Genomic DNA, 23,276 nt, shown 5'->3' on the forward strand with positions numbered 1-23,276 from the left:
ACTAAAGACATTTTTCTTGAATAATATATCTAAACACATTTTATTTCAGTAAAATTAATAGGCATTTATTTTTGCTGCCAAAAAGCAAAAGCACCTACAATGTTTCATTTCCATACTCATATTCATGGACATATTCATTATAGCATTCAAATATGGTTTCCCACTTAATTCACAGCTATAAGAAATGACACATAATTTTTTACACAGATGTTTATTTCCATATTGTTCTAAATCATTAACACTTTCTTACCAATATCATTGGTAGATGAATGTTTCACTAGAGCAGCTGCTGATTCTATAATATAAATGATACATACATGTCTTGTCTTTCTTGCATAAACTTTACCACTAGCCAATGATGAATATTTAGTATCTAGAAGCATTAAATATGCCTATTTTACATATAAATAATTTATGATTAAAATTTAATATATAACATTTTTTATATCTCAGAAATAATAACAGTGTAGAATCTTGGTAAGCACCTCTCCTGTATTAGAAAATTAACTCTGGGCCTGGAGAGATAGCACAGCGGTGTTTGCCTTGCAAGCAGCCGATCCAGGACCAAAGGTGGTTGGTTCGAATCCCGGTGTCTTATATGGTCCCCTGTGCCTGCCAGGAGCTAATTCTGAGCAGACAGCCAGGAGTAACCCCTGAGCACCGCCGGGTGTGACCCAAAACCCCCCCCAAAAAAAATAAAAAAAAGAAAATTAACTCACTTTTCAATAAATCACCATACATAAAGCTGAAAACACTAAGAATTGCTTCTTCACCTCTAAGTAAATGGTGTCCAAATATAAAGACTGCTCACAGAATTGGAGAAATGATTAGCTTAATACCCATCTAATTAAGGGGTTAATACTTCAGATCTATAAGGCATGAGTAGAGTTTAGCAAGAAAAAATTCTAAATCCATCCAAAAAATGGGATAGTTGACTAGACCTTTTCTCAAAGAAGAAATTCAGATAGCTAAAACACATGAAAAAATGTTCTACAGTTCCACATTGCACCAGAAGATGCAAATCAAAACAAACCATGGGATATTATCTCACACCACAGAGAATGACACACATTACAAAGAACAAGAACAAAAAGATGCTGGGAGAAAAGGACTCATTCACTGCTGGTGGAAATGTTGACTGATCCAGCCTTTTATTAGAAAACAGTATGGTATTCTTCACAAAACTAGAAATTGAGCGTACATATGACCTACAGTACCACTCTATCCTATTAAATATTAATTATAGAGTCCTAGATGTGCATGGATGGATGGTGAGGCCTTTTCCTGCCAGCCCAACACCTGTAGGTATCAGGGTAATGGCGTGGAAATGACTCACAGCCAGTCAGTAGAAGCCAGGAGACATGCAGCTTTATTATAAGGCCTTAACCACTATGTGTGGCTTCTAAGCTAAACAGCCTCTGTATCCGTGCTGTTTCTTCTTCCTGCTCCTTCTGTTCTGCCCTCCCCCCGAGGAAACCCTTTGTTACCAACCATAGACCCCTCCCAGATATGGGCTGGTCTGACCATCAGGTAAGATTAGCATTTTGCCCTGGGGAGGGGTAACACCACTCCTAATAATACACCCTGGGGGCCCAATACATCATGCAGAAAATCTTTCTGCAATCCTATGTTCATCGCAGCACTATCCACAATAGCCAGAATTTAAACCGTCCATGTGCCAAAGAACAGAGAAGTGGGTAAAGAAACAGTGATACACTTACACAATGGATTACTATGCAGCTTTTAGGAAAGTGAAATTTACTTATACAAGGATGGATATGTAGAGTATTGTTATGGTAAGTGAACTGAGTCAGAGGGAGTGAGTGGTATAGGCATATAATTATTGTATTTTTATGTAGAAAATCAAAAAGGGTAGTATGGATGTAATATTAAGATACAATAGAGATGAGAGCCATGGGGAAAGAGTCCATTGTAGGAAGCTTGTCATCTATAGGAGGGGAATGTAGTTAGAGAAGAGAAGGGAACATTATGACAATGATAGTTGATTGAAAATGATCACTCGGGACATAAACTGGGTGCTGAATGGAAATAGAGCTATATACATGATACTCCTTGAGCAACAATATTGTAAACCCAGTATCTGAAAGGAAAAAATAGAGAAGAAAAATGTTTGCTACTGAAGAAGGCAGAAGAGTGGGGCAGGAAAAGAAACTGGGGACATTGGTTGAGGTAAATGTGTATTGGTGAAAGGTACTGTACACTACGTGATAAAAATCAATTATGAAACTGTGAAAAAAAGCAACAATTATGAACAGCCTTTTAAACCAACATTTAAAATAAAGTAATTTTTAAAAAGCTAAAAACAACTAAACTTATTGAACTAACTTTTGTGAATGCTGTAAAATATGGCTCTTCTTTTCTTCCTTCTTTCCTTTCCAGTTTTTCCAATGATTTGAAGATTTTCCTTGCTCTCTACATCAAGCATAGCTCCTTTGTTATAGTCTCACTGTGCATAAGTATAATGCTGTATTTCTGGGCTCTCAATTTTACTCCACTAGTCTGAGATTCTATTTTTACTCCAACCCCATGCATTTGGTTACTATAGTTTTGTGTATGATTTAAATACAGGAAATCTTTTTTATTATATCTTTTACCCCTTCAGAATAGCTTTGGCTATTTGAGGAGTTTTATAGTTTCATAAAAATTTTAGTACAGTTTCTTTTGAGTCCTTCAAAATGTCTCAGAATTTTAATAGAGATTACATTGCATGTGTATAATGATTTGGATAGGATGGTAATTTTGACAATGTTAATTTTTCCTATTTTCTGATGTCTTCTATTTCTTTGATAACATATCTTTACATATGTCTTTCATATCATTTATTAAGTTGATTCATAGAAATTTGATTATTTTGAATGTTATTTTAAACAGGACCATCATTTTTACTTATTTCTTTTCTAAGTTATTATTCTCATATATGGATAAAATGAATCTGTGTGTGTTGATTTTGTAGCCTGTTTCATTTCTGTACTAATATATTTCTTTAGGAATTCTTCTAGGATAATTGATGTTTTTATACTTATTATTGTTATCTGTGTACACATATATATACTACATTCTTCTAATTTCATGTTCATGAATCACTTTATTGTTATTCAATCTGATTGATCTATATGATGAGAGAATAATATTAAAGTCTCCACTATAACTGTATCATAATCAATGTATATCTTTAGCTCTATACTAAATTTTTTTTATTTGGTAAAGTATGTTAACACAAATTAAGTATTTTTATATTTTATTTTTAGCTAGGATTTTATTTGGCTAGATACAAATGTGCTTGATATATATTTTGTTGTTGTTGTCATTATATCATTAGCATATATGATTATTTTCCAACACTTGACTGTGAACTTGTACTTATTGTGAGAATTCAAATGTATACTTGTAAGCAATGAAGGGTTGAATTTTCTTTCCTAAGCCATCCAGTCATTCTTTCATTTTATGGGAGAAATAAATCCATTAAATTTTGGAAAATTATTTATATAAACAATTGATGCATTTGGTCACTTATTTTTATGCCATCCCCAGTTATGCTTAGGTCTTACTATTGACTGTGCTCAAGTATTACTCTTTGGTGTTTAAGGAATCATATACAGTACTAGAGATTGAACCAGAATCTACCCTAATTCCTGTACTATCTCTCTGGTTTGAGAGCTTTGCATTTCATACGAGGCCATTGTCTATACTTAACAGTTAGGTTTAGATGCTACCTTCTCTACACCTCCTGAGAACTTTTAAAAAATTGTTCTTGAAACTATGAGTGATAAACTTCCAGTGTAAAGAATTCTTTATTGTAGGTTTTTTATTTATTGTATACATTATCACTTTTTTCTTAGTTTGAGCTTTATTAAAATATGCTGTGACATATTAATTATATAATATTTGAAGTTTTGCTTTTTAATCACAGTGTATCTTGGTGCAGTTATGATTAGGCTTATCTTGGTGTTCTTTGGCTTACTAGACTGGCGCTCTTTGCACCTTTTGATACATGCTTTAATAATCTTCTTGGTGAAGATTTTACCTTAAACCATCTGTTTTTTTTTTTCCATATCCATTTATCCTCTCTATCCGGGATGACTGTTACTCTGAGGTTGTTGTTCCTAGTATTTTCTTTTTTTTAACAGTAATAAAATATTTTATTTAAATGTTATTAAAATGAAAATGTTTCATTGTTACAGTAGCCAGTATAGTCATTCATATTAAAAATGTTTATTTTAAGTAAATAGATAGGTTTCAATAACTATATAGGCTTCAATAAATTCTACAATTAAGATGTTATTCTTTTTTATTTATAATATCTTTATTTAAGCATATTAATTACAAATATGATTGTTATTAGGTTTCAGTCATGTAAAGAACACCCCCCTTCACCAGTGCAACATTCCCACCACCAATGTCCCAAATCTCCCTCCATCCCACCCCACCCCCACCTGTACTCCAGACAGGCTTTCCCAGTTCCCTCATTTATTCACATGGTTATGTTAGTTCTCAGTGTAGTTATTTCTATAACTGCACTAACCACTCTTTGTGGTGAGCTTCATGAAGTGAGCTGGAAGTTCCAGCCCTCCTCTCATTGTCTCAGGATTGTTGCAAAACTGACTTTTATTTTTCTTAAAACCCACAAATGAGTGAGACTATTCTGCATCTCTCTCTGACTTATTTCACTCAGCATGATAGATTCCATGTACAGCCATGTATAGGAAAATTTCATGACTTCATCTCTCCTGACGGCTGCATAATATTCCATTGTATATGTACCACAGTTTCTTTAGCCATTCATCTGTTGAAGGGCATCTTGGTTGTTTCCAGAGCCTGGCTATTGTGAATAGTGCTGCAATAAATACCATCTCACACCACAGATTGGCACACATCACAAAGAATGAGAACAGTGTTGGCAGGGATGTGGAAAGAAAAGAACTCTTATCACTGCTGGTGGGAATGCCGACTAGTCCAACCTCTATGGAAAGCGATATGGAGATTCCTCCAAAAACTGGAAATTGAGCTCCCATTCAACCCAGCTATTCCACTCCCTAGGAACACATGAATACAATACAAAAACCCCTTCCTCAACCTATATTTATTGCAGCACTATTCACAATAGCCAGGATCCTAGTATTTTCAATAATATCTTTGTGTCCATATATTTCTTTGATTTTTCTGTATTGATAGACATGCGGATCCTTAGGGGGTGCCAAGAATGAAACCTGTGTTGACCGCATGCAAGATATATCTCTTTCTTACGGTACTATCACTCCAGGATATTTTTACCTTTAAAAATATGCACATTCATTAAGGAATAATAATGTGAATCATGTAAAGTTTCATAGAGGTGGCTATTTCAGAGATCCATTTAGGGAAATTATTTACTGTTTAGAAATGGTGAGAATATGCTAGATAGATCCTTATATAGAGAGGCACTACATAGATTAAAACGGAAGATTTCAAAGTATAAAAATATATATCCTTAAACTTTGTAATCTAATATAATAAAGCAGCATGTCATATGCAAATGTTGTGAGCCTGAATTCTTCCTTTCCTATCTGGATGCCCCTGATAATAATTTTCTTGCTTGATTGCTATTGAAAGTATTTTCAGGGGCCTGGAGAGATAGCACAGCGGTGTTTGCCTTGCAAGCAGCCGATCCAGGACCAAAGGTGGTTGGTTCGAATCCTGGTGTCCCATATGGTCCCCCGTGCCTGCCAGGAGCTATTTCTGAGCAGACAGCCAGGAGTAACCCCTGAGCACCGCCGGGTGTGGCCCAAAAACCAAAAAAAAAAAAAAAAAAAAAAAAAGTATTTTCAGTACTATGTTGAATAGAAGTGACAAAAGGGGGAAAACTTGCCTCTTGCCAGATCTTAGAGGAAAGGCTTTTAGTATAATTGACTGCAATATTGCGTACAATTGAGTATATTTGCCATGTCTGTGGTAAATGGCATTGACTGCATTGAATAAATTTTTTTCTTTGTGTCTGTTTGTAATTTACTGCTATTTTTAGTGCATCTTGATCTGAGAAGATATTTGATACAATTTCTATCCTCTTGATTTTATGGAGGTATGTTTTATGGCCCAGATGTGGTTTGTCTTGGAGAATGTGCCATGTGCTTTGGAGAAGAATAAGCACCAAGTTTTCTGGCAATGGAGAGCCATATGTGTGTGTGTACATGTCCCATGAGTGCATACACTATATATATATATATATTTATATATATATGTGTGTGTGTATACATATATATGTGTATGTATATATATATATATATATATATATATATATATATATACTACTCTCTTCCATTTTGCCTTTAGGGCCAGTATATCCTTGTTAACATTTAACCTGATTGCCTTATTAAGGGGTGACAGGATGGTGTTGAATTTTCCCACCATTACTTTGTTGCTATTCATGTTTTTCTTCAAATCTATCAGCAATAGTTTAAATATTTTCTGGCCTCTCCTTAGGTGCATAAATATTTCTTGGTATGATTTCTTTCTGTTATATATCCTTTGATTATTAATAAATTTCCATATTTGTCTCTTTTAACTTCTTTACTTTTAAAGTCAACATGTCTGATAGTATTGCTACCCCAGATTTTTTTTAATTTTTATTTTGATCATAGTGGTTTACATAGTGTTGACAATAATATTTTAGGTACATATTTACATAAAATCAGGGGGGATTCCCATCACCAAATTGTCCTCCCTACACCTCCGTTTCTGTCCTACCTCCCATTTCCTCTTCCCTCACCCCAGGTCGGCTAGAATATGTGGTCCCCTCTGTATCTAACCCACAACTTGGTAGTCTTGCACCTGTTTGGTCTTGATGCCTCTCTTAGTTCCCCCTCTAACTGGAGGCAGGACTAGCTAGTTCAAGTTGCGTGGTTTTGTTTGAAAAAGAGAAAAGTAATAAACTGGGGTAAGGGTCTAATACACCGAAACTGGGCGGAATCCTTCTAGAGGCTCTCATCATCGATTTGAGAGATGTAGAAAAAGAAGGTGAAACACTCTACCTGTACCAAAAGAAGTGTCAAATATCCAGTGAGGGCTCGAGCTATATCGATAAGCACCACAAAAAAAAGGCAAACTAACAAACAAACAAAAAAAAGCAAAACAAACAAAAACAAACAAACAAAACAAAAAACAAAAAACAAAAAACACGCCATGGTCTTGAAATGAGAAACATGGCATAGCACATAACGAAAGAAAAGAAAGGAAGAGAAAATATAAGTATGATGGGGGACAATTTCAATACTCACTCCCAAACAGAGAAATCGACCAAAATAGATAGGTAAATAAAAATAATAATAACAATAATAAATGGAGGTAAAAAATATATAGATAATATCGAAGGTTTTGTGCTTTTTGTATTTTTGTTTTTTTCCCTCCTGCCCTGGCACAGAAAATATTGGGGTCATTCGAAAAGAAATTCACTTGGCCTAAGAGATATGGGGTTTCTCCGTCCTTGGAGCATACTGTCATGGGATCAACTCTAGACTTTGCTCAGGAACCTTTCCTCTCCTGGTGGTGTTTTTTTTTTTTTTTTTTTTTTTTTTTGGTGTGTGGAAGACTTCTGTTCTGTGTTTAGAGGTCTCAGTATCTGCACAGATCCTGCGGTGGGACTTATGATGAAGTCAGTCTTTGTGGTTCTAGAGGTTCTGTTACCTCAGTGTCATTTTAATCCATCTTCTGTGGTTGGTGATCTTGGTCTTTGCACTGAACCTAGGGTGGCACCTAGGATAGCGTCTTTCTTTGTGCTTCCAAAAGCCCCGTTCCATTACAATTTTCTCTGCCGGACCTTTGGGACTGGGGATCCTGATTATTGTGCAGGTCATAGTTCAAACCCTAAACTAGGGCTTTTTTTTTTTTTTTTTTGGTCCCAATATGTATACCGTCTGGTCGTAGTTCTAGCAGCCAGTCATCTATAAATCACGATCTTGGCTTTTGGACCTACCAAAGGGTGCCAAGACTTCTGGTTTTGTCTTGTCGTTAATCTGTAGGTTAATCTGCTCTAAGGTCAGGTTGTTCGCATTTTCCTCATTGTCAGGATATCATGTTAGAGTTGGCCCTTGTTGTTGACCCCGCAGTATTAAGGCTGTCCCGGCTGGGATTTGTTTCTTGTAGCTGTTGTGAAGAACTGTGCCGTTTCTATGTCTGGGATCCAGGGTTCAAGGCTGGTTGGATGGTATTTAATCACCTGAGGTCTAAGTTGATTACACATGACATATTTTCAAGGTAGGAGATATCCCTGTATTGTAAACAACTATGAGTTCCCGTCTCTAGTAGATAAGAGCTCTTTTTTTTTTATATGTAAGATTTCCCCTTTATTTGGTGTGCCTTTGCAGGGGGAAGTGGTGCTACATTATAATGTCGGTGTATTTGTGGGTGGACAGAGGGAATAACAGAAACAGGTCACATACTCAAAAACGAGAGAAAAAAAAAGAAAAAAAAAGGAAATAAAAATGTATGTGCTCACAAGTGTATATGTAGGGCAAACATTTAAAAAATAAATAAATAAATTTAAAAAAAAAGAAAGAAAAATAGGAAATAAAGTGAGTTAGTGAGGTTTTTAAAGGACCAAAGTGGTGCAAAAGACTACCTTACATTTGGGGGAGAGCAGGTAAAGAGGTGGTATATTACCGGTCTTATGCCTATGTTGGAGGTACAGTTTTTCCCATTGTCTTTTGGGTTTTTCTTGTGGTGTGTGGGTTCCCAGGCATCTTCCTATCACACCCCCTGACCTTCTTCAGATTGGTAAAAATTTGCGGCAGAGAGGTCTTGGAAGAGTTCTTGCGTTGGGGATACTTTTGGACCTAGGTCCGGTTTCAAGAAACAGTCTGCGTTAGGGGGAGTTGGTAGGGAGGGCCTCCCAGCATGAGTCCTCAGGGGAGTTGGCTGTCTTTTCTTGCAGGAGACGAGGTGTGGGTTTAACTGGGTGTCCCCTCGCCTGGGTGCTGGGTACTGGTTCGTTGGGTAGGAGGTCGGTCTTGATGCCTAATAGATTAAGGACTGAGGGTGAAGAGTTTTAATATGGTGGGAGATCTGGATGGAATTGAGGGGTGAAGGGATAGTTGGATTTCCAGAGGGGAGACAGGGGAAGGTATATGGGAGGGGTATGCAGGGAGAGAAAAGAGAAAATACCTTAGAAAGAAAAGGAGAAGAGTAAGGGGAAAAAGTAAAGAGAAGAATAGAATTAAAAAAAAAGTAGTGAGAATAGAGGAGAGAATAGCAAGGGAATGCTGGTTAGGTTGAATGTGTTCGAAGCATAGAGCCTGTAGTTTAAGTCTGTACATCGCAGGCACTGCTTCGGTGGTCTGACTGGTCACGTGCTTCAATTCCTAAAAGAAGGAATAACCTAGAGATAAAGTATATGTTAGAGAGTTATCTCGTGGCCCTCTCGTAGTGCAAGCAAGGTATGGTATCTCGTGTGGTATCCCGAGTTGCCATCTTAGTTTGTCCGCCCTTTGTATCCAAGGGCGCCTGTGGACAGAAAAGCTGAGAGGTTATTTAAAATATAGTAAGATAAAGGCATTAAAACATAGTGTTATGGTATGTTGCCATTGCAGTTGTGATTTCCCTTGGTGTTCTATACTTGTGTTCCTTACTAGAGAAGTGAAAGACCTATACCAGGAAAACTTCAAAACACTTCAGAAAGAAATTGAAGACGATCTAAAGAAATGGAAGAACATCCCATGCTCATGGATAGGTAGAATTAACATAGTCAAAATGACTATCTTACCCAAACTTCTATATAGATTTAATGCAATCCCTATCCAAATCCAGACACAATTCTTTAAAGAAATAGAACAATCAATCACAAAATTCATCTGGAACCACAAAAGAGCCAGGATAGCCAAACACATATTGAAAAACAAGAAGCTGGGAGGCATCTCCTTACCTAACTTGAAACTATACTATAAAGCCATAGTAATTAAAACAGCATGGTACTGGAACAGAGACAGGACCTCAGACCAATGGGTCAGAAAAGAATTCCCAGACATAAACCCCCACATATACAGCCAACTAATATTTGATAAAAGAGGCAAGAATCTGAAATGGAACAAAGAAAGCCTATTCAACAAATGGTGTTGGTACAACTGGAAAACCACATGTACGAAAGTGAAAATCGACCCATATCTCACCCCTTATACAAAAGTCAACTCAAAATGGATCAAAGACCTTGAAATCAGACCCGAATCTATAAAGTTTATCGAGAATAAAATAGGCAGAACACTAGAAGACCTATATATCAAAAAGGTCTTTGAGAATGGAGCACCAACGGCAAGAACGTTAGCATCTAATATAAACAAATGGGACTACATCAAACTAAAAAGCTTCTGCATGGCCAAAGAAACCCTACTTAATGCAAGAAGACAGCTAACAGAATGGGAAAAAATCTTTTCACTCGACATATCGGATAAAGGGCTGATGTCTAGAACATACAAAGCACTCAGAAAGCTGAGCCCCTCAAAACCAAATAAAGCCATAAAAAATGGGGAGATGAAATGAATAGACACTTCTCTGAGGAAGACAGAAGGATGGCCAACAAACACATGAAAACATGCTCACCTTCACTCATCATCAGGGAGATCCAAATCAAGACAACAATGAGATACCACCTTACACCAGTGAGGATGGCTCACATCAAAAATAATGGAAACAACCTTTATTGGCGGGGATGTGGTATGAATGGAACTCTCATCCACTGCTGGTGGGAATGCCCCCTAGTCCAACATCTATGGAGAAAAGTCTGGAGAGTGCTCAAAGAACTCAGAATTGAGCTGCCATTTGACCCAGCAATTGCTCTCCTAGGCGTATACCCCCAAGATGGAAGGGCATTCATTCCAAAATACGTATGCACCCCACTATTTATCGAAGCACTCAGTATAATAGCCAAATCGTGGAACCAACCTCGATGTCCAACAACAGATGAATGGATCATTAAGATGTGATACATATACACAATGGAGTATTACATGGCAGTCAGAAATGATACAATCACAGACTTTGCAGCAACATGGATGGACCTAGATCATGTTATGTTAAACGAAGTAAGTCAGAAGACAAAAGATAAACACAGAATGGTGGCACTATTCTGAAACACCTAAAACATATAGTTTATACACAACTAATATCTAACAATCAAATAACAGGGTTTAACAGGGTAGAAACTTCGAACACTGTAATACTCAACATATACGTGGGAGCAGTGTCCAAAATTCATGAAAAAGGAGCAACACAAACACTTGACAACACATTATATCACAAAGAAAACAGCAACAACAGAAACAACAGCATAAAGAGAACAGGTATGTAATCAGACTTCCAAAACAAAGGCCCACAATAATCCCTTAGAGTTCGTATACAGCTACCCCAGATTTTAAAGGAAATTTTTTTTTTTTTGGGGTCACACCCAGCGTTGCTCAGGGGTGACTCCTGGCTGTCTGCTCAGAAATAGCTCCTGGCAGGCACGAGGGACCATATGGGACACCGGGATTTGAACCAACCACCTTTGGTCCTGGATTGGCTGCTTGCAAGGCAAACACCACTGTGCTATCTCTCCGGGCCCTAAAGGAAATTTTTTGCTTGAATGAATGTCTTTCAACCATTGACTTGGAGTTTATGTTTGCTCTGACTATTCAGTTGTGTTTCTTGCAGGCAGAAAATGTTAGATTCAATATTTTGATCTATTTTTCCACCCTCTGTCTCTTATTCCATTGACATTGAGAGATGATTGTCATGGGATTAAGTATAATCTCTTTGTAGGAGTTTGGTGTGTTTGTGGGTCTGCCTTGCCTTAAGTAGACCTATCAGTTCTTTTTTTTTTTTTTAATTTTTATTGTGATCGAGGTGTATTACAAGTCTTTCACAGAATTATTTACGGTACATAGTGACAATGAATGAAGGGCATTCCCACCACCAGTATTGTCCTCCCTCCACCCCTGTTCCCAGCATGTATCCCATATCTCCCTCCTTTACCCCCCAGAATACTAGTGTAACTGGTCTCCACTTTACAGCTTGTTGTAGATTGGGTATCTATTCTGTTATCATTGACTTTGGGTTTGGTGTTCAAGTCTAATAATTTTTTATTTTCATTACATGTTCATATAATTGGTCCAGGTATCATTTCCCCCCCTCAATTTATAAGGCTGAATGATTCAAGTTATGTGATTCTGTCGGAGATAAAAAGGATAAGAAAAAGAGAAGAAAAAAAGAGAAAAAAAAGAGAAAAAAAAAAAAGAAAAATGCACCCAGCAAAACAAAACAAAACAAAAACAACAACAAAAAAAACCCACCAAATAATATCCACACGAGTGAAAAAGAAAGAAAAATAGTGGAAGAAAAAGAAGGAAAATAATATTAAAAACAAAACAAGAAAAAGGAGTGCTGTGGCAGGGTTTGGTGTTATCCCTACTTTTTTTTTTTTTTTTTTTTTTTTGCATAGGCACAGTAAGTATTGGGGAATAAAGGGAATTCCCGTGGCCTAAGAGATTCAGGGTTTCTCCCCTCTTGAAGCATACTTTCATGAGAACAACCATTGGCTCCATATATACTCATTACCATATCCCAAGGGTGTGTGTGTGTGTGTGTGTGTGTGTGTGTGTGTGTGTGTGTGTGTTGCCAGGAAACTTTCCTCTCAGTTGTGGATGAGAAAATCAGGCCACTGTAGCTAGCAATCTTGGTAAGTGCATAGGTTATAGGACAAGTTCTAGGATAGAGTCTTTATGGTTCTAGAGGTTCTGTTCCATCTTTGTTGTTGTGTTCATTCTTCTGTATCTTGTGCTCCCTGTTTTTGCTCAGTCCCAAGGATATTATGGTTCCAAAGGTTCTGCTCAGTCTCTGTTGTCAAAGTTGGGCCTCTGTACTAGGAAATCTTGATTTTTGTAAGAGTCCTGGGCTACAGTCTAGGGTAGGGCTTTCCTTATTGGTCCCAAGGTAAGCTTTGCCCAGTCAAGGTTGTCAAAGTCAGTTTTCTGTAGTTAGTGCTCTTATGTTTCACAGTTTAAAGACGATACATCTTCTGATTTCCACTTAGTGTTAGGTGATGTGATGAGACCACCTGGTCTTAGGTCAAGTTGTCATTTCCATGCTGTCCTTGTTGTTATATTAACACTGACACAAGTTGGTGTCAGAGCAATGTTATAAATCTCCCAATGGAGCTTAGTTCCTGGTGTTGTTGCAGGGAGCTGTACCAGTTCTAAATCTGAGATCTGGGATTTGAGATTGAATTAACACTGTTAATGACATATGTCCAGGATGGGAGGCACCCTTGTGTTATAAAAAGTGTGAGTTCTTATCTTTAGAAGATAAGATGTAGTTTCTGTGTCTATGGTTTCCCCCGTTTTTTTTACTGTGCCTATTCAAAAACGTATGGTGTCATACTGTATTGCTGGTGCTATTCTGGGTAAGGATGACAGATCATACATACTGGGGTTTGGTTTTGATCTGAGCTTTTATCCCAGGCAAGACATTTTCTTGGTTTTTGTACCAAGAAGCACCAAAACTGGTGAAGATAGAGAAAATATGTGTATATAAAAAATAGAACAAATAAAACTGAGTTAAAAAATAAAAAAAAGGTATTAGAAGAAAACAAGTGATGGAGGAGGCTACCTGTATGTTTAGGAATACACATCTTAAGATGCATTATTATATATGTATTAAAATTACAAATGCAATATAGGCCTCCCAATTAGGTCTTTTGAGATATTTTTGTGGAGAGTGAAAGCCAAGGCACTTTTTCGTATCACAGACCTTGGTCTTGAGTTTGAGATATGATTTGCAGCATTACGGAATCATGTAGTGTCCTTGAGCTGGGGGTTTTGCTGAAGATGGTCCCGGTATCATGCAACAGTCCACGATTTGATGTGGGTGAGAGGGGCCACAAGCTTGAGTCAGCAGGCATGTTGGTTGTGGTTTCTTGGCAAGAAATGAGATATGGGATCGAGAGGGTATCTTTCATTGAGGAGCTGGATGGTGGTCTGTTGGGGCAGGAGGTCAGTCTTGGTGCCTAAGGAGTTAAGAACTGAGGGTAAAGAAGGTTAATTAAGGGAAAGATAACGAATACGGGTTGGGAGATGAGGGAGTAGAAGGGTCTTTGGATGGGGGAGGGGCAATATATCAGAGGGGCTATATACATTGTATAGATGAATTGTTTATGGATTAAGCTTGGCAGTCAGAGAGGACCACTGTATAGGAAGTCACATCTACATATTACACTGATTTTAGAGATCTATTTGAATGTTATCCTCCAAATCTAGGGCATTCCATTTCCTTTCCCAGAAACAGTCAAGAATTAAGAACATTTTTGGGTGATGTTAAAAAGTATATTTGTCAGGCCCATGCACTTTTGAAAATGAACACTAGTAAGAAAAGAACCCCGGAATGGGGTCCAGTATGCATAGGGGAGGAGTTTCACTCCCCCACCCTCCCTCCAGGGCCCAAGTTACCAGGCCTGGTCATGAAGGCCAGTCTGGTGTGGGGGGATCTCAGTTCCCTGGACTAAGTGGTCAGCACAGGGGGGCTATGGCTAGCTGTCTTGCCTAGAGCCCCCAACGTACCAGGCGAAGAGGCACAGAAATCCTGGCATCCAACAGTTCTTATTTTAAGGTTGGTTTTGAGTCTGTAAAATTTTGGAGCAGTTGTGTATCTTTGAAGCTGTGTGTCCTTTATTCAAATCTGTGTGAGACTCTGGTTGGTGAAGTATTCTTGGTGAAGCATTCATTTCATTGAATGAAATTGAGTTTTGTCATTATATTCAATGTCTGGTTCTTGACATTTGTTGTAGAACTTAAGGATACTTCTTTGCATGTATTTTCTTTTTTTGATCAAGTAGCTTTTAGTATTCTATTCCTAAGTGAGGTTTTCATCATTGTGATTAGTATGTGCCTTGGAGTGCTTTTCTTTGGATCTCTCTTAGCTGGCACTCTTCAGGCATCCAGGATGTGGTGTCATGTACTCTTTAGCTCTGAAAACTTCTCAGAAAAAATGTCCTTGACTGTTGATTCTTCGTAGGGGTTTTTATCCTTGGTCTCTGGGATTCCAATAATTCTTATGTTGTTTCTATTGAATTTATCCCAAAGTTATATATTTATAGGTTCAATTTCTTTGAGGATTTTCCCTCTTCTGATAGTTTATTCTGAGGCTCTTTTCCAGCCTCTTCTGTTATATTGGAGGTGTTGTTCAGCTGATATTCCAGGTTAGTGTTTTTTTTTTCTCAGCAGCTGTTACTCTGCTGGTGAATCTTTTCAGTAAGATTTTCATTTACCTACCTTTTTTTTAGCCCTGATATTCCTGTTTAAAGTTTTCTCATTTTTATTCTCATATCCTCTTGAGTATTATGGCTATTCATTCCATGGTTTATTTTAATTATTTAAAGAGCTTTAACATTCCTCTCTAAAATCTGATCTAGAGGTTATATAGTTGATGTTGTTTGGCTCTTCAGAGCAAGCATCTTCAGTCACAAGGTATGGGGGGGTTTGTGTTGTTTTCCTATTGTGAATTTATATGTGTTACTGTTTTTTTTAAATGTGTTGTGATGAGACTCTTTAAGGTGAAGAAATGCTTTGCCATGGACTGAAGAGGCCATGGAGTAACTCTCTTGACTGGGCTCATGCACCTCAGTTCAATTCAAAATGGCACTTTTTTTCAGTCCAAAACTCTGCCCATAGCTCTCTGCCAATCCTATTGGGCTCAACACCTTAGTTCAGTTCAAAATGATGGATTTTCATCTAAATTCTGGCTACAGCCTACCACCACGTCTTCTGGTCTCACACACTTCAGTTCATTTTATTCTTTTATTAAAACGTCATCACTACATTCTTATTTATGATTAATTTTCAGTCTTACAATAAACACCATCCTTGGGGCCAAAGTGGTGGTTCAAATGGTAAGGCATCTGCCTTGCCTGCCTAGCCTAGGATGAACCACAGGTTCAGTCCCCTAGTGTCCCGTATGTTCCCCCAAGCCAGGAGTGATTTCTGAGAGCATAGCCAGGAGTAACCCCTGAGTTCTTTCTGGACCAACAACAACAACAACCCCCCCCCCCCCAAAATCATTTTACTATCTCTCTCCTTTTTTTTTTGTTTGTTTGTTTGGTTTTTCGGGCCACACCCATTTGATGCTCAGGGGTTACTCCTGGCTAAGCACTCAGAAATTGCCCCTGGCTTGCAGGGACCATATGGGATGCTGGGGGATCGAAATGTGGTCCTTCCTTGGCTAACACTTGTAAGGCAGACACCTTACCTCTCGCGCCACCTCACTGGCCCCATCCTTTTTAAAAATTTTATACTTTGTGATTTGCACTACTGTTAATAAAAGGGTACCATTCATGTCACTTTATCTTTGTTCAACAGCCAATTATTGTACAGAATGATTAGTTCCAACTCTAATGGTCAAATCAATCATTTCTTTACACTAACTATACTGCTCCACTATTTGTAACAAGCTTTCTATAAAGTACTGGTCCTCCTGGCCTTTGTTTCTATTGTCTCAAGATATTATTCCAAACTATATTTTTCTTTTACTTCTATCCCTAAGTAAGATTATTTTATGTCCATCTCTCTCCTTCTGATTCATTTTACTCAGCATAATACTCTCCATATCATCCATAGATAAGCAAATTTCATAACTTCATTTTTTTCTAACAGGTGCATAGAATTACATAATGTAAATGTACTTCTGTTTCTTTATCCACTTACCTATTCCTGGGCACATTGATGGTTTCCAAATTCTGGCTATAGTGAATAGTGCTGTGATAAATATATGTGTAGACGGCTTTTTCTATATTGGGTTTTTGGTTTTTTAGGTATATCCCTAGGAATTATAATGCTGGACCATATGGAAGCTTAATTTCTAGGTTTTTGAGGAATATTCATATTGTTTTCCAGAAAGGTATGACTAGTTAGCATTTATACCACCAGTGAATGAGTTTCTTTTTCCCTATATCCATGCCAGCACTTGTCTTGCCAATTTCTGTGGTGTGAGGTGATATTGCATTGCTATTTTGATTTGCATATTCCTGATGATTAGTAATGTGGAATATTTTTTCATGTGCACTTTGGCCATCTGCATTCTCTGAAAAAATTTCTAATAATTCTCCCATTTCTGTATAAGGTTACATTTTTATTTTAATCATAGTAGCTTACATATCGTTCACAGTAATATTTTAGGTACATATTAACATTGAATCAGGAAATTCCCATCACTGAATTGTCCTCCCTCCACCTCCATTCCCATCCTGCCTCCCATATCCTCCACCCTCATCCCCGGGCCTGTTAGAATGCTTGGTTCCCTTTGTGTCTAGCTTACTACATAGTGATCTTATAACTGTTTGGTCTTGGTACCTCCATTATTTCCCCCTCTAATTGGGAGGCAGGACTAGATAGTTCAAGTTATGTGGTTTTGTTTGAGGAAGAGAAAAGTAATAAAATGGGGTAAAAATCAAATACACCAACAATGGGTGGAGTCCTTCTAGAGGCTCTCATTCTCGGTTTGAGAGACGAAGGGGAAAAAGAAGGTGAAACACCACAACAGTACAAAAAGAAGTATCAAATAAAATATCCAGTGAGCACTACAGCAATAAAGATAAGCACCACATACTTGCCATGGTCTTGAAATAAAAAACATGACAGAGCGCAAAAAGGAAGAAGAGAAAAGAAGAAAAAAAAGTAAATATATAAATAATAATGGAGATAACAACTTCAATATCCACACAAAACAATCGGTAAAAACTAGAAAAATAAAAAGTATTCCATATACCACAAAAACATCAAGGGGAGAGTAAATGAACTTGAAAGGAGTCTATAGTTAATGACAATATGGTGGAGAAACCCTGTATCTCTTAGGCCAGGGGAATTTCTTTTTGAATGACCCCAATATTTACTGTACCTATGCAGAAGGGAAAGAAAAAGAAAGAAAGAGGCAAAAAGCACAAAATAATCTTGTTTTTATTTATTTATTTTTTATTTTTCTAGTTTTTGTCGATTTCTTTGTTTTGGTGTACATATTGTATCTTGAGTTCTGCCAGTGCCTTTTGTATATTTTAGAATTTAACTCCTAATCAGTTGGATATTGGGTGAATAGTTTCTTCCATTCCATGAGTAGTCTTTTTTCCTAGTTATCATTTCTTTGAGGTCCAGATGCTGTTTTGCTTACTGAGTCCAGAAAAATATCTTCAAGGAGAAATAATTTTGTTTCTTGTATCTTCCAAATCTCTCCCCAGTGGGTCACCCTTGATATTATTAATATTATATCTTTGTTAAAACATAATTCTTAGAGGAGGAGTGATAGCACAGTTGGAGGGTGTTTGCATTGCATGTGGATGACCTGGGACAAACCTGGATTCATTCTCAGCATCCCATATGGTCCCCTAAACCTACAAGGAGTAGTTTATGGGTACAGAGCCAGGAGTAGTCCCGAAGCACTGCTGAGTGTGCACCCCCCAAGACCCCCAAAACTATAATCAGTAGGTAAGAATCAAGTTATAAGCCAATGCTATTGAAATAGTTTCTGGGGAGAACAAGTAAACCATGAAGTCAATAATGAGAATTTTATGGCAAGTGAAGTATTGTAGAGATTATAGAAGAATCAAGTTTTGGAGAGATTGTTCAAAACAATTTTAGAAAAGAGGGTGAACAGTTTCTCCATATTATATTTAGTCTAGAATTTACCACACTTGTGTTCCTAAAAATGAAATAGTCAAAAAAAAAGTAAAAAAGAATAAAATAGTCATAGTATAAACTGTAATTTGTGTCAGGTATTGTGACACAAAAATTTCCCTATATTATTTTATTTTATTATTTTTAATTTTTGTATACCCTTAGGAGTTCATGGATGAAATTATAATTTCAGTAATATTTTTCTCCATTTCTCTTTTTTGTCCTTCAATTCACAATACAGACCAGGTAAAGGGCCTGGTTTGAGGTGTATGTGGGTTGCATTTACTGTACCTCTTCTTTCTATAAAGTCAGTGTAAAGAACACAGCATGTGGTAGAAATTGGGAGGCCTTATCTTATCTTTTCTTTTTTTTTAATTCTTTGTAATTTCTTTAAGCACCATGCTTACAAACATATTCATAAGTGGGTTTCAGCCATAAAAAGTGCACGTCCCATCACCAGTGTCTTCAAGATAGGCATTCTAATTCTCTCTCTATCATTGCCATGCAAGTTGTTTTTCTTGCCTAATTGCTATAGTAAGTACTTCTAGTACTTATTATTATTAAATAGTTGCACCAAGAGGGGTAAAAGTTGACTTGGATAAAGATGATGGGTAGAATTTGAATAAAGGTTGACTAATGCTGTCTAGTAAGTTTTGAAAACATCTGTATAAAATCATCATTCCCTTCCAGAATTCTGTTTTTCTGGTTTGAAAACTCTTAATGACAACTGCACTAAACATCATGTAATTATCATAAAAATTAGTTGATGGTGCCAGAAAGATAGCAGAGGTAGGGCATTTGCCTTGCATGCGGCTGATCCAGGAGGGACCTGGTTCAATTCCCAGCATCCCATATGGTCCCCAGTCTGCCATGGGAGATTTCTGAGTGCAAAACCAGGAGTAACTCCTGAGCATTGCTGCGTGTGGCTCAAAAAACAACCAACCAACCAACCAATCAATCAAAAAAGATTCAAAAAATTTAATTGAAACTGTGCAAGAAAAAGACAAAAAAAACCATGAGAAATATTGAAGAGTGGTACTTAGTTAATCCAGATGATTCACACATAGAAATGCTCCATTCTGTCTCTTTATATATATATATATATATATAATGTCTTTCTATATGCTCATTTGTATACTTTTTTATAATAATTTTTATTGTGACCAAAAGTGAATAACAAATCTTTCACAGTAATATTTAAGGTACATAGTGACAATTAATCAGGGCCATTCCCACCACAAGGTTTGTTCTCTCTCCATACTTTTTCCCAGCATGTGTCCCTTATCTCCCTCCTTTGCCCCCTGGAGTGCTAGTGTTACTATTTCCCTCTGTGTATAGCTTTGTGTATAGCTTGTTGTAGATATGGTATCGATTCTGTTGTTGTTGACTTTGAGTTTGGTGTTTAAGTCTGATCATTTTTTAATTCCATTGAATGTTCATATGGCTGTTTGGTCCATTTGGTTCATTTTTATTTTCCCCCTCAATTCATGAGGCAGAACAAGATGATTCAAGTTGTGAAGTTCTGTTCGTATACGTCTTTTTTTTAAATAATAATACTTTTTATTTTGACCAAAGTGGATTACATATCTTTCACAGTAATATTTTAGGTACTATTGATATTGAATCAGGGGAATTCCCATCACCAAAGTTGTCCTCCCTCCACCCACTTTCCTGGCATGCATCCCATATCCCCCTCCATTACCCCCAGAGGTGCTGGTATAAGTGGTCCCCTCTGTGTCTAGCTTGTTGTAGATTGGGTATCGATTCTGTTGTCATTGGCTTTGGATTTGGTGTTTAAGTTCGCTAATTTTTATTACTACTTAGTGGTCTTGGTATTTTCCATTAATTACCCCTCAATTTTGGAGGCAGAACAAGATGATTCAATTATGTGGTTCTGTTTGAAGAAAAGAAAAAACATAAAATGGGGTAAAAGTCAAACAAGCAAAAAATGGGCGAAGTCCTTCTAGAGGCTATAAATATCAATGTGAGAGAAGAAACGGAAAAAGGAAGAGAAAACAACAATAATACATAAAGAAAAATCAAACAAAAATCCTAAAAGCACTAAAGAATTATGACTAGTCATAAAAATTATATTATTTTATTTGCTTACATCTAAAGTTAAAATCAAACTTTTCTTATGGAAAAAAACCATGATTTCCTGATTTCTCAAGCCATTGAAATGCATTGATTTTACTCCAAAATTTTGGTCTAAGAACAGGGTATTAATGTAGAGACAATAGAAATGAGGGCTTGAAGGTCTGGCCCATAACATGAAGCTTACCAAAAAGAGTGATGAGTTCAGTTAGAGAAATAACTACATTGACAACTACCATAACAATGGTAGAGAAATAGAATGCCTGTCTTGAATAGAGGCAAGGGGGTGGGGAAGGGGGAGATGGAGGGAATTGGTAGTGGGGATGTTGCACTGGTGAAGGAGAGTGTTCCTTTCTTTTAATTTTTATTTTATTTTTTGTTTTTTGTTTTTGGTCCACAACCGGTGACACTCAGAGGTTACTCATGGCTATGCTCTCAGAAATTGCTCCTGGCTTGGGGGGCCATATGGACACTGGGGATGGAACTGTGATCTGTCCTAGGTCAGCCATGTGCAAGGCAAATACCCTACCACTGTGCCACTGCTCCGGCCCTTCATATATATATAATTTCTTCATAGGATAAAGGTTCCAAATACATCTGTTAGTAAATGAATTCTATGCCAAAATAAACTCATTACTATTTAAAGGAAGACAATAAAATGATAACTATCAAAATAGAGTATCTCTAATGTCCTGCTACCTGAATTAATCACTATATAAGCTAAAGCAACAATTTTATATAAATATTTAATATATAATATATAGTTATACTTATGTTTAATAATATAGATGAAAAATTGACTTGGTATGTGAATGAATGGGATAGCAGCTGGAAAATAAAAATTATAAAAATGAACCAGTAGAAAATATTTGAAATGCACAATTTTTAATATAAGAAAATAGACATATGGACTTAAGAGTAAAATAGATTCTACAGATAATTTTGAAATTTCTAAAATTGAAAACAGTATAATATAAAATATTAAAACTAAGGTCATGTATATACTTTAGGAGTCAGGGCATATATCAGATATCTATTGTATCACTAACACCACATGACCCTCAAAGCATCACTAGAGAAAGTCTTTTTGGTTTCAGAGCATTGCTGAGGTGAAGACCTCTAGAACCTCAAGTCCAAGCAATGCCATTTCCTCAGGCATTAAATCAACATTGGTCAGCTGACACTTGCCTGCAATAAACCCCAGGTTCCTAAGTGTTTCTAAGGAAGCTTCCCCCCAAATTTATACAAATTAAAACAGTGAAAATTATTTAAAGAAAACATATTCAATACTTTGGTATAGCATTGCACTTTCTGTCTGCTTTGTTGTCTTTCTATTTTTCTGTATACATGTACATAATGTTGCAGACACAATAGAAAATATAACAAAATGTGACAAATTTGAACTTCCTTATTTTATTAAAGTATAAGCTCAAATATTGAAGAAAACAACTATTAGACTGGTAAATTTATAAAAAAAATTAAAGATAAGTAGGAGCCTCAGAAGTCTATGGAAGAAAATTCCCCCCCCCCCCCCGCTGGAAGAAAATTTTATTACATTAACAATCATAAGTAAAACTGCTGAAGTCTCACGAAAAACAGGAAGTGTGAAAAAATGGTACTACATAATTATAAGACTGGGACAAAAACACTTCATGGTAGTATTCTAAACTGAAAACAATATAAAAATGAAAGCGAATGGATACATTCAAATGAGCAACAATGTGAGAACTTAAAGTCAATCTACTTACATTTATGAAACTGGTAGCTCAGGATGTGACTTAGAGGTCCAGCACTTGACTTGTATGTGGGAAGCCAAGGCTTGAAACCCTTGCATTGTCTCACATTGCAGTGTGATTTCTGGCATAACTGTGACCCTTGGAACACAATGGGTCTTGATCACTAGATCAACAATAGCAATAAAGGAAAAAGAAAGAAAAGGTAAATAAGCAATTTCTTCTGAATGAAGAGAAATTACACTAGAGCGAGGATCAGAACAGAGTTCCAAAAATGGTAAACATGGTATACTTTATGTTGTTTCTTCATCTGTTAAAAAGAAAACTGACTATTTACAGCAGAAGTAAAGTGCTGTTGATATTTATAGCAGATATATATAATATAAATGTATATAAGAAAGAACACTAAAGACAAAGGCTCTTTATAAATTTCTATAAATAAAATTATACATGTGTGATTCTTTACACCCATAGGTAAAGTAATATACAATTAATTTAATGTAATCTGTTATTATTTAAAGAACCATAGTAACAACCCTAGGCATTATTACTAAAATAAAAAATACATAGTAATAGAATCAATAGAAATAAAATAATAAATATGCTATATCCAAAATAAGACATGGAATGGGTGTTTAAAATATTTATAGATGAAAATAAAAATACTGCAAAATTTTATTCTTGGACTCAACAATATTAATAATTAAATAAGTAAAAATAGGCTAAGAACTTCAATTAAAAACAGAATTACTGGATTACATAAAGAAGGCTCTCCTATGTG

The 23,276-nt window shown here is 36.5% G+C and overlaps 1 protein-coding gene and 1 non-coding gene across 2 annotated transcripts in view; one reads left to right on the plus strand and one right to left on the minus strand.

The window, feature by feature from the left end:
• Nucleotides 1-23,276, plus strand: part of DLG2 (discs large MAGUK scaffold protein 2) — a 2,242,830-nt gene that overhangs the window by 368,692 nt on the left and 1,850,862 nt on the right. The gene's annotated exons all lie outside the window — the stretch shown is intronic.
• On the minus strand, nt 18,885-19,017 carry LOC126019425 (small nucleolar RNA SNORA51). The gene has a single exon (XR_007499138.1). It is a non-coding gene; the product is annotated as a small nucleolar RNA SNORA51 (small nucleolar RNA).

The sequence above is a fragment of the Suncus etruscus genome, chromosome 9 (genome assembly GCF_024139225.1).
Source record: "Suncus etruscus isolate mSunEtr1 chromosome 9, mSunEtr1.pri.cur, whole genome shotgun sequence".
NCBI classification, from domain to species: Eukaryota; Metazoa; Chordata; class Mammalia; order Eulipotyphla; family Soricidae; genus Suncus; species Suncus etruscus.